Source organism: Budorcas taxicolor, chromosome 17 (genome assembly GCF_023091745.1).
Source record: "Budorcas taxicolor isolate Tak-1 chromosome 17, Takin1.1, whole genome shotgun sequence".
Classification (NCBI taxonomy): domain Eukaryota; kingdom Metazoa; phylum Chordata; class Mammalia; order Artiodactyla; family Bovidae; genus Budorcas; species Budorcas taxicolor.
In genome coordinates this window covers 28531-39469 of record NC_068926.1, presented here as the reverse complement: position 1 = coordinate 39469, position 10939 = coordinate 28531, and positions in this window count along the sequence as shown.

Genomic DNA, 10939 nt, shown 5'->3' with positions numbered 1-10939 from the left:
CAAGAGGAGGCCCTCTCAACAGGAACGGCGAGAGGAACTTCAGGGTCGTGCCACCATTCCAAGAGTCCCCCAGATGTCTCAGTCCATTCCAGAGGAACCTCTTTTCCCTTCACCGGCTCGTCTTTCACGCCGAGGATCGACTCACACCAAGGTGGCACGTGACACAGCCCTGTGGGAAAGCCTCGTGGGAAAGCCTCGAGGGAAAGCCTGGAGGGAAAGCCACAGATCCCTTGAACCACGTGACGGGAAGCGTGACACTACTGCTGCAGCTCGGGAGGAAAGCGCACGTGCATGCCCCGACTCGAGACGAGGCCTGACTCCCCTAGGGAGACTCAGAAGCACCCCAAGAACCATGGCAACACTGGAGAGGAATCCTCAGGTTCCGGCCCCGATTCCACACACGGTCTTCGGACCCGGCATGGACGGGAGAGGAATCCCGAGAGGGGCCCCAGCAACACGCATGGGGACTGACCTTTCCTGAGGCCACCAGAGTGGGTCCCTGAGGTGCCAGTAGTAAATCGAAAGACGTGCCGCAACTCGAGAAAATCCACGAGGTTCTCCTCTCCAGGCGAGATGAGGCCCATTTCCACTGAGGCGTCTCGAGGCTGATCACACCTCACCTCTGGAACTTCGAAAGGCTCCTTCACACCCTTGGTGCAAATCAAGAAGTTCCCCGACATACCCGTCTCCACTCGAGAGGAAACACGAGGGTCCGCCCACATCCAGAAGAGGCCCATTTCCGCCTCGTAGCTCGAGATGAGGGATCCTTTCCCTGCTTCGTCGGGAAAGAGTTCCCGGCGTCCCGTCGCATCTCAAGAGGAGGCCCTCTCAACAGGAACGGCGAGAGGAACTCCAGGGTCGTGCCACCATTCCAAGAGTCCCCCAGTTGTCTCAGTCCATTCCAGAGTAAACTCTTTTCCCTTCACCGGCTCGTCCTTCACGCCGACGATCGACTCACACCAAGGTGGCACGTGGCACAGCCCTGTGGGAAAGCCTCGAGCCAAAGCCTCGAGGGAAAGCCACAGATCCCTTGATCCACGTGACAGGAAGCGTGACACTACTGCTGCAGCTCGGGAGGAATGCCCACGTGCATGCCCCCACTTGAGACGAGGCCTGACTCCCCTGGGGAGACTCAGAAGCACCCCAAGATCCATGGCAACTCTGGAGAGGAATCCTCAGGTTCCGGCCCAGACTCCACACTAGGTCTTAGGCCCCGGCATGGACGGGAGAGGAATCTCGAGAGGGCCCCTAGCAAATCGCATGTGGACTGGCCTTTCCTGAGGCCACCAGAGCGGGTCCCTGAGGTCCCCGTCGTTCCTCGAGAAGACCTGCGGCACCTCGAGAAAATCCAGGAGGTTCTTCCCTCCAGACGAGATGAGGCCGGTTTCCGCTGAGGCGTCTCGTGGCTGATCACACCTCACCTCTGGAACTTCGAAAGGGTCCTTCACACCCTTGGTGCAAATCAAGAAGTTCCCCGACATACCCGTCTCCACTCGAGGGGAAACACGAGGGTCCCGCCCACATCCAGAGGAGCCCCGTTTCCGCCTCGTAGCTCGAGATGAGGGATCCTTTTCCTGCTTCGTCGGGAAAGAGTTCCTGCCCTTCCTGTCGCATCTCAAGAGGAGGCCCTCTCAACCGGAACGGCGAGAGGATCTCCAGGGTCGTGCCACCATTCCAGGAGTCCCCCAGATGTCTCAGTCCATTCCAGAGGAACCTCTTTTCCCTTCACCGGCTCGTCTTTCACGCCGAGGATCGACTCACACCAAGGTGGCACGTGGCACGGCCCTGTGGGAAAGCCTCTTGGGAAAGCCTTGAGGGAAAGCCTCGAGGGAAAGCCACAGATCCCTTGATCCACGTGACAGGAAGCGTGACACTAGTGCTGCAGCTTGCGAAGAAAGCGCACGTGCATGCCCACACTCGAGACGATGCCTGAATTCCCTGGGGAGACTCAGAAGCACCCCAAGATCCATGGCAACACTGGAGAGGAATCCTCAGGTTCCGGACCCTACTCCACACAAGATGTTAGGCCCCGGCATTACGGGAGAGGAATCCCGAGAGGGCCCCTAGCAAATCGCATGGGGACTGGCCTTTCCTGAGGCCACCAGAGCGGGTCTCTGAGATCCCCGCCATAAGTCGAGAAGACCTGCCGCAACTCGAGAAAATCCAGGAGGTTCTCCCCTCCAGGCGAGATGAGGCCCGTTTCCGCTGAGGCGTCTCGAGGCTGATCACACCTCACCTCTGGAACTTCGAAAGGGTCCTTCACACCCTTGGTGGAAATCAAGAAGTTCCCCGACATACCCGTCTCCACTCGAGAGGAAACACGAGGGTTCCGCCCACATCCAGAGGAGCCCCGTTTCCGCCACGTAGGTCGAGATGAGGGATCCTTTCCCTGCTTCGTCGGGAAAGAGTTCCCGGCGTTCCCGTCGCATCTCGAGAGGAGGCCCTCTCACCAGGAACGGCGAGAGGCACTCCAGGGTCGTGCCACCATTCCTAGAGTCCCCCAGATGTCTCAGTCCATTCCAGAGGAACCTCTCTTCCCTTCACCGGCTCGTCTTTCACGCCGAGGATCGACTCACACCAAGGTGGCACGTGGCACGGCCCTGTGGGAAAGCCTCGTGGGAAAGCCTCGAGGGAAAGCCTCGAGGGAAAGCCACAGATCCCTTGATCCACGTGACAGGAAGCGTGACACTAATGCTGCAGCTCGGGAGGAAAGCGCACGTGCATGCCCCCACTCGAGACGAGGCCTGACTCCCCTGGGGAGACTCAGAAGCACCCCAAGATCCATGGCAACACTGGAGAGGAATCCTCAGGTTCCGGCCCCGACTCCAGACAAGGTCTTAGGCCTCGCAATGGACGGGAGAGGAATCCCGAGATGGACCCAAGCAACTCGCATGGGGACTGGCCTTTCCTGAGGCCACCAGAGCGGGTCCCTGAGGTCCCCTTCGTAACTCCAGAAGACCTGCCGCACCTCGAGAAAATCCAGGAGGTTCTCCCCTCCAGGCGAGATGAGGCCCATTTCCGCTGAGGCGTCTCGAGGCTGATCACACCTCACCTCTGGAACTTCGAAAGGGTCCTTCACACCCTTGGCGCAAATCAAGAAGTTCCCCGACATACCCGTCTGCACTCGAGAGGAAACACGATGGTCCCGCCCACATCCAGAGGCCCCCCGTTTCCGCCTCGTAACTCGAGATGAGGGATCCTTTCCCTGCTTCGTCGGAAAAGAGTTCCCGGCGTTCCCGTCGCATCTCAAGAGGATGCCCTCTCAACAGGAATGGCGACAGGAACTCCAGGGTCGTGCCACCATTCCAAGAGTCCCCCAGATGTCTCAGTCCATTCCAGAGGAACCTCTTTTCCCTTCAACCGCTCGTCTTTCATGCCGAGGATCGACTCACACCAAGGTGGCACGTGGCACGGCCCTGTGGGAAAGTCTCGTGGGAAAGCCTCGAGGGAAAGCCACAGATCCCTTGATCCACGTGACAGGAAGCGTGACAGTACTGCCGCAGCTCGGGAGGAAAGCGCACGTGCATGCCCTCACTCGAGACGAGGCCTGACTCGCCTGGGGAGACTCAGAAGCACCCCACGATCCATGGCAACACTGGAGACGAACCCTCAGGTTCCGGCCCCGAATACACAAAAGGTCTTAGGCCCCTGCATGGACGGTAGAGGAATCCCGAGATGGCTCTTAGCAACTCGCATGGGGACTGGCCATTCCTGTGGCCACCAGAGCGGGTCCCTGAGGTCCCCGTCGTAACTCGAGAAGACCTGCCGCAACTCGAGAAAATCCACGAGGTTCTCCCCTCCAGGCGAGATGAGGCCCATTTCCGCTGAGGCGTCTCGAGGCTGATCACACCTCAACTCTGGAACTTCGAAAGGCTCCTTCACACCCTTGGTGCAAATCAAGAAGTTCCCCTACATACCCGTCTCCACTCGAGAGGAAACACGAGAGTCCCGCCCACATCCAGAGGAGCCCCGATTCCGCCTCGTAGCTCGAGATGAGGGATCCTTTCCGTGCTTCGTCGGAAAATAGTTCCCGGCGTTCCCGTCGCATCTCAAGAGGAGGCCCTCTCAACAGGAGCGGCGAGAGGAACTCCAGTGTCGTGCCACCATTCCAAGAGTCCCCCAGATGTCTCAGTCCATTCCAGAGGAATCTCTTTTCCCTTCATCGGCTCCGCTTTCACGCCAAGGATCGACTCACACCAAGGTGGCACGTGTCACGGCCCAGTAGAAAGCCTCGTGGGAAAGCCTGGAGGGAAAGCCTCGAAGGAAAGCCACAGATCCCTTGATCCACGTGACAGGAAGCGTGACACTACTGCTGCAGCTCGGGAGGAAAGCGCACGTGCATGCCCCCACTCGAGACGAGGCCTGACTCCCCTGGGGAGACTCAGAAGCACCGCAAGATGCATGGCAACACTGGAGAGGAATCCTCAGGTTCTGGCCCCGACTCCACACAAGGTCTTAGTCCCCGGCATGGACGCGAGAAAATCTCGGGATGGCCCCTAGCAACTCGCATGTGGACTGGCCTTTCCTGAGGCCACAAGAGCGGGTCCCTGAGGTCCCCGTCGTAACACGAGAAGACCTGCAGCAACTCGAGAAAATCCAGGAGGTTCTCCCCTCCAGGCGAGATGAGGCCCATTTCAACTGAGGCGTCTCGAGGCCGATCACACCTCCCCTCTGGAACTTCGAAAGGGTCCTTCACACCCTTGATGCAAATCAAAAAGTTCCCAGACATACCCGGCTCCACTCGAGAGGAAACACGAGGGTCCCGCCCATATCCAGAGGATCCTGGTTTCCCCCTCGTAAATCGAGATGAGGGATCCTTTCCCTGCTTGGTCGGGAAAGAGTTCCCGGCGTTCCCGTCGCATCTCAAGAGGAGGCCCTCTCAAGAGGATCGACGACAGGAACACCAGGGTCGTGCCACCATTCCAAGAGTGCCCCAGATGTCTCAGTCCATGCCAGAGGAACCTCTTTTCCTTTCACTGGCTCGTCTTTCACGCCGAGGATCGACTCAAACCAAGGTGGCACGTGGCACAGCCCTGTGGGAAAGCCTCGTGTGATGGCCTCGAGGGATTGCCTCGAGGGAAAGCCACAGATCCGTTGATCCACGTGACAGGAAACGTGACACTACTGCTGCAGCTCGTGAAGAAAGCGCACGTCCATGCACCCACTCGAGATGAGTCCTGACTCCCCTGGGGAGACTAAGAACCACCCCAAGATCCATGGCAACACTGGAGAGGAATTCTCAGGTTCAGGTACCGACTCCACACAAGGTCTTAGGCCCCGGAATGGACGGGAGAGGAATCCCGAGAGGGCCCATAGCAATTCGCATGGGGACTGGCCTTTCCTGAGGCCACCAGACGGGGTCCCCGAGGTCCCCGTCGTAACTCGAGAAGACCTGCCGCAACTCGAGCAAATCCAGGAGGTCCTCCCCTCCAGGCGAGATGAGGACCATTTCCGCTGTGGCGTATCGAGCCCGATCACACCTCACCTCTAGAACTTCGAAAGGCTCCTTCACACCCTTGCTGCAAATCAAGAAGTTCCCCGATATACCCGTCTCCACTCGAGAGGAAACACGAGGATCCCGCCCAAATCTAGAGGAGCCCCGTTTCCGCCTCGTAGCTCGAGATGAGGGATGCTTTCCCTGCTTCGTCGGGAAAGAGTTCCTGGCCTTCCCGTCGCATTCCAGAGGAGGCCCTCTCAACAGGAACGGCGAGAGGAACTCCAGGGTCGTGCCACCATTCCAAGAGTCCCCCAGATGTCTCAGTCCATTCCAGAGGAAACTCTTTTCCCTTCACCGGCTCGTCTTTCACGCAGAGGATCGACTCACACCAAGGTGGCACGTGGCACAGCCCTGTGGGAAAGCCTCGTGGGAAAGCCTCGAGGGAAAGCCGCAGATCCCTTGATCCACGTGACAGGAAGCGTGACACTACTGCTGCAGCTCGGGAGGAACTTGCACGTGCAGGCCCCCACTCGAGCCGAGTCCTGACTCCCCTGGGGAGACTCAGAAACACCCCAGGATCCATGGCAACACTGGAGAGGAAACCTCAGGATCCGGCCCCGATTCCAAACAAGGTCTTAGGCCCCAGCATCGACGGGAAAGGAATCCCGAGTTGTTCCCTAGCAACTCGCTTGTGGACTGGCCTTTCCTGAGGCCACCAGAGCGGGTCCCTGTGGTCCCCGTCGTAACTCGAGAAGACATGGCACAACTCGAGAAAATGCAGGAGGTTCTCCCCTCCAGGCGAGATGAGGCCCATTTCTGCTGAGGCGTCTCGAGGCTGATCACACCTCACCTCTGGAACTTCGAAAGGGTCCTTCACACCCTTGGTGCAAATCAAGAAGTTCCCCGACATACCCGTCTGCACTCGAGAGGAAACACGAGGGTTCCGCCCACATCCAGAGGAGCCCCGTTTCCGCCTCGTAGGTCGAAATGAGGGATCCTTTCCCTGCTTCGTCGGGAAAGAGTTCCCGGCGTTCCCGTCGCATCTCGAGAGGAGGCCCTCTCACCAGGAACGGCGAGAGGAACTCCAGGGTCGTGCCACCATTCCTAGAGTCCCCCAGATGTCTCAGTCCATTCCAGAGGAACCTCTCTTCCCTTCACCGGCTCGTCTTTCACGCCGAGGATCGACTCACACCAAGGTGGCACGTGGCACAGCCCTGTGCCAAAGCCTCGTGGGAAAGCCACAGATCCCTTGATCCACGTGACAGGAAGTGTGACACTACTGCTCCAGCTCAGGAGGAAAGCCCATGAGCATGCCCCCACTCGAGACGAGGCCTGACTCCCCTGGGGAGACTCAGAAGCACCCCAAGATCCATGGCAACACTGGAGAGCAATCCTCAGTTTAAGGACCCTACTCCACACAAGCTGTTAGGCCCCGGCATGGACGGGAGAGGAATCCCGAGATGGCCACTAGCAACTCGCCTGGGGACTGACCTTTCCTGAGGTCACTAGAGCAGGTCCCTGAGGTCCCTGTCGTAACTCGAGAAGACCTGCTGCAACTCGAGAAAATCCAGGAGGTTCTCCCCTCCAGGCAAGATGAGGCCAATTTCCGCTGAGGCGTCTCGAGGCTGATCACACCTCATCTCTGAAACTTCGAAAGGGTCCTTCACAACCTTGGTGCAAATGAAGAAGTTCCCCGACATACCCATCTGCACTCGAGAGGAAACACGAGGGTCCCGCCCACATCGAGAGGAGCCCCGTTTCTGCCTCGTAGCTCGAGATGACGGATCCTTTCCCTGTTTCGTCGGACAAGAGTTCGGGCGTTCCCGTCGCAACTCAAGAGGAGGCCCTCTCAACAGGAACGGCGAGAGGAACCCCAGGGTCGTGCCACCATTCCAAGAGTCCCCCAGATGTCTCAGTCCATTCCAGAGGAATTTCTTTTCCCTTCACCGGCTCCTCTTTCACGCCAAGGATTGACTCACACCAAGGTGGCGCCTGGCACAGCCCTGTGGGAAAGCCTCGAGGGAAAGCCTCGAGGGAAAGCCTGGAGTGAAAGCCACAGATCCCTTGATCCACGTGACAGGAAGCGTGACACTACTGCTGCATCTCGGGAGGAAAACGCACGTGCATGCCCCCACTCGAGACGAGGCCTGAGTCCCCTGGGGAGACTCAGAAGCACCCCAAGATCCATGGCAACACTGGAGAGGAATCCTCAGGTTCCGGCCCCGACGCCACACAAGGTCTTGGCCCCGCAATGGACGGGAGAGGAATCCCGAGATGGCCGCTAGCAACTCGCATCGGGACTGGCCTTTCCTGAGGCCACCAGAGCGGGTGCCTGAGGTGCCCATCGTAACTCGAGAAGACCTGCCGCACTCGAGAAAATCCAGGAGGTTCTCCCCTCCAGGCGAGATGAAGCCCATTTCCGCTGAGGGGTCTCGAGGCTGATCACACCTCACCTCTGGAACTTCGAAAGGGTCCTTCACACCCTTGGTGCAAATCAAGAAGTTCCCAGACATACCCGTCTCCACTCGAGAGGAAACACGATGGTCCCACCCACATCCAGAGGAGCCCCGTTTCCGCCTCGTAGCTCGAGATGTGGGATCCTTTCCCTGCTTCTTCGGGAAAGAGTTCCCGGCGTTCCCGTCGCATCTCAAGAGGAGGCCCTCTCAACTGGAACGGCGAGAGGAACTCCAGGGTCGTGCCACTATTCCAAGAGTCCCCCAGATGTCTCAGTCCATTCCAGAGGAACCTCTTTTCCCTTCACCGGCTCGTCTTTCACGCCGAGGATCGACTCACACCAAGGTGGCACGTGGCCCAGCCCTGTGGGAAACCTCGTGGGAAGCCTCGAGGGAAAGCCACAGATCCCTTGATCCACGTGAGAGGAAGCGTGACAATACTGCTGCAGTTTGCGAAGAAAGCCCACGTGCATGCCCCCACTCGAGACGAGGCCTGACTCGCCTGGGGAGACTCAGAAGCACCCCAAGATCCATGGCAACACTGGAGAGGAATCCTCAGGTTCCGGCCCCGACTCCACAAAAGGTCTTAGGCCCCGGCATGGACGGGAGAAGAATCCCGAGATGGCCGCTAGCAACACGCATCGGGATTTGCTTTTCCTGAGGCCACCAGAGCGGGTCCCTGAGGTGCCAATCGTAACTCGAGAAGACCTGCCGCACCTCGAGAAAATCCAGGAGGTTCTCCCCTCCAGGCGAGATGAGGCCCATTTCCGCTGAGGTGTCTCGAGGCTGATCACACCTCACCTCTGGAACTTCGAAAGGGTCCTTCACACCCTTGGTGCAAATCAAGAAGTTCCCCGACATACCCGTCTGCACTCGAGAGGAAACACGAGGGTCCCGCCCACATCCAGAGGACCCCCGTTTCCGCCTCGTAGCTCGAGATGAGGGATCCTTTCCCTGCTTCGTCGGAAAAGAGTTCACGGCCTTCCCGTCGCATCTCAAGAGGAGGCCCTCTCAACAGGAACGGCGAGAGGAACTCTAGGGCCGTGCCACCATTCCAAGAGTCCCCCAGATGTCTCAGTCCATTCCAGAGGAACCTCTTTTCCCTTCACCGGCTCGTCTTTCACGCCGAGGATCGACTCACGCCAAGGTGGCACGTGGCACGGCCCTGTGGGAAAGTCTCGTGGGAAAGCCTCGAGGGAAAGCCACAGATCCCTTGATCCACGTGACAGGAAGCATGACAGTACTGCCGCAGCTCGGGAGGAAAGCGCACGTGCATGCCCCCACTCGAGACGAGGCCTGACTCCCCTGGGGAGACTCAGAAGCACCCCACGATCCATGGCAACACTGGAGAGGAACCCTCAGGTTCCGGCCCCGAATACACAAAAGGTCTTAAGCCCCGGCATGGACGGGAGAGGAATCACGAGATGGCCCAAAGCAACTCGCATGGGGACTGGCCTTTCCTGTGGCCACCAGAGCGGGTCCCTGAGGTCCCCGTCGTAACTTGAGAAGACCTGCCTCAGCTCGAGAAAATCCAGGAGGTTCTCCCCTCCAGGCGAGATGAGTCCCATTTCCGCTGAGGCGTCTCGAGGCTGATACACCTCAACTCTGGAATGTCAAAAGGGTGCTTCACACCCTTGGTGCAAATCAAGAAGTTTCCAGACATACCCGTCTCTACTCGAGAGGAAACACGAGGGTCCCGCCCACATCTAGAGGAGCCCCGTTTCCGCCACGTAGGTCGAAATGAGGGATCCTTTCCCTGCTTCGTCGGGAAAGAGTTCCCGGCGTTCTCATCGCATCTCGAGAGGAGGTCCTCTCAACAGGAACGGCGAGAGGAACTCCAGGGTCGTGCCATCATTCCAAGAGTCCCCCAGATGTCTCAGTCCATTCCAGAGGAACCTCTCTTCCCTACACCGGCTCGTCTTTCACGCCGAGGATCGACTCACACCAAGGTGGCACGTGGCACAGCCCTGTGGGAAAGCCTCGTGGGAAAGCCTCGAGGGAAAGCCACAGATCCGTTGATCCACATGACAGGAAGCGTGACACTACTGCTGCAGCTCGGGAGGAAAGCGCACGTGCATGCCCCCACTAGAGACGAGGCCTGATTCCCCTGGAGAGACTCAGAGGCACCCCAAAATCCATAGCAACACTGGAGAGGAATCCTCAGGTTCCGGCCCCGACACCACACAAGGTTTAGGCCCCGCAATGGACGGGAGAGGAATCCCGAGATGGCCGCTAGCAACTCGCATCGGGACTGGCCTTTCCTGAGGCCACCACAGCGCGTCCCTGAGGTGCCCGTCGTAACTCGAGAAGCCCTGCCGCACTCGAGAAAATCCAGGAGGTTCTCCCCTCCAGGCGAGATGAGGCCCATTTCCGCTGAGGGGTCTCGAGGCTGATCACACCTCACCTGTGGAACTTCGAAAGGGTCCTTCACACCCTCTGTGCAAATCAAGAAGTTCCCATACATACCCGTCTCCACTCGAGAGGAAACACGAGGGTCCCGCCCACATCCAGAGGAGCCCCGTTTCGGCCTCGTAGCTCGAGATGTGGGATTCTTTCCCTTCTTCTTCGGAAAAGAGTTCCCGGCGTTCCCGTCGCATCTCAAGAGGAGGCCCTCTCAACTGGAACGGCGAGAGGAACTCCAGGGTCGTGCCACTATTCCAAGAGTCCCCCAGATGTCTCAGTCCATTCCAGAGGAACCTCTTTTCCCTCCACAGGCTCGTCTTTAACGCCGAGGATCGACTCACACCAAGGTGGCAAGTGGCACAGCCCTGTGGGAAACCTCGTGGGAAAGCCTCGAGGTAAAGCCACAGATCCCTTGATCCACGTGACAGGAAGCGTGACACTACTGCTGCAGCTTGCGAAGAAAGCGCACGTGCATGCCCCCACTCGAGACGATGCCTGAATCCCCTGGGGAGACTCAGAAGCACCCCAAGATCCATGGCAACACTGGAGAGGAATCCTCAGGTTCCGGACCCTACTCCACACAAGATGTTAGGCCCCGGCATTACGGGAGAGGAATCCCGAGAGGGCCCCTAGCAAATCGCATGGG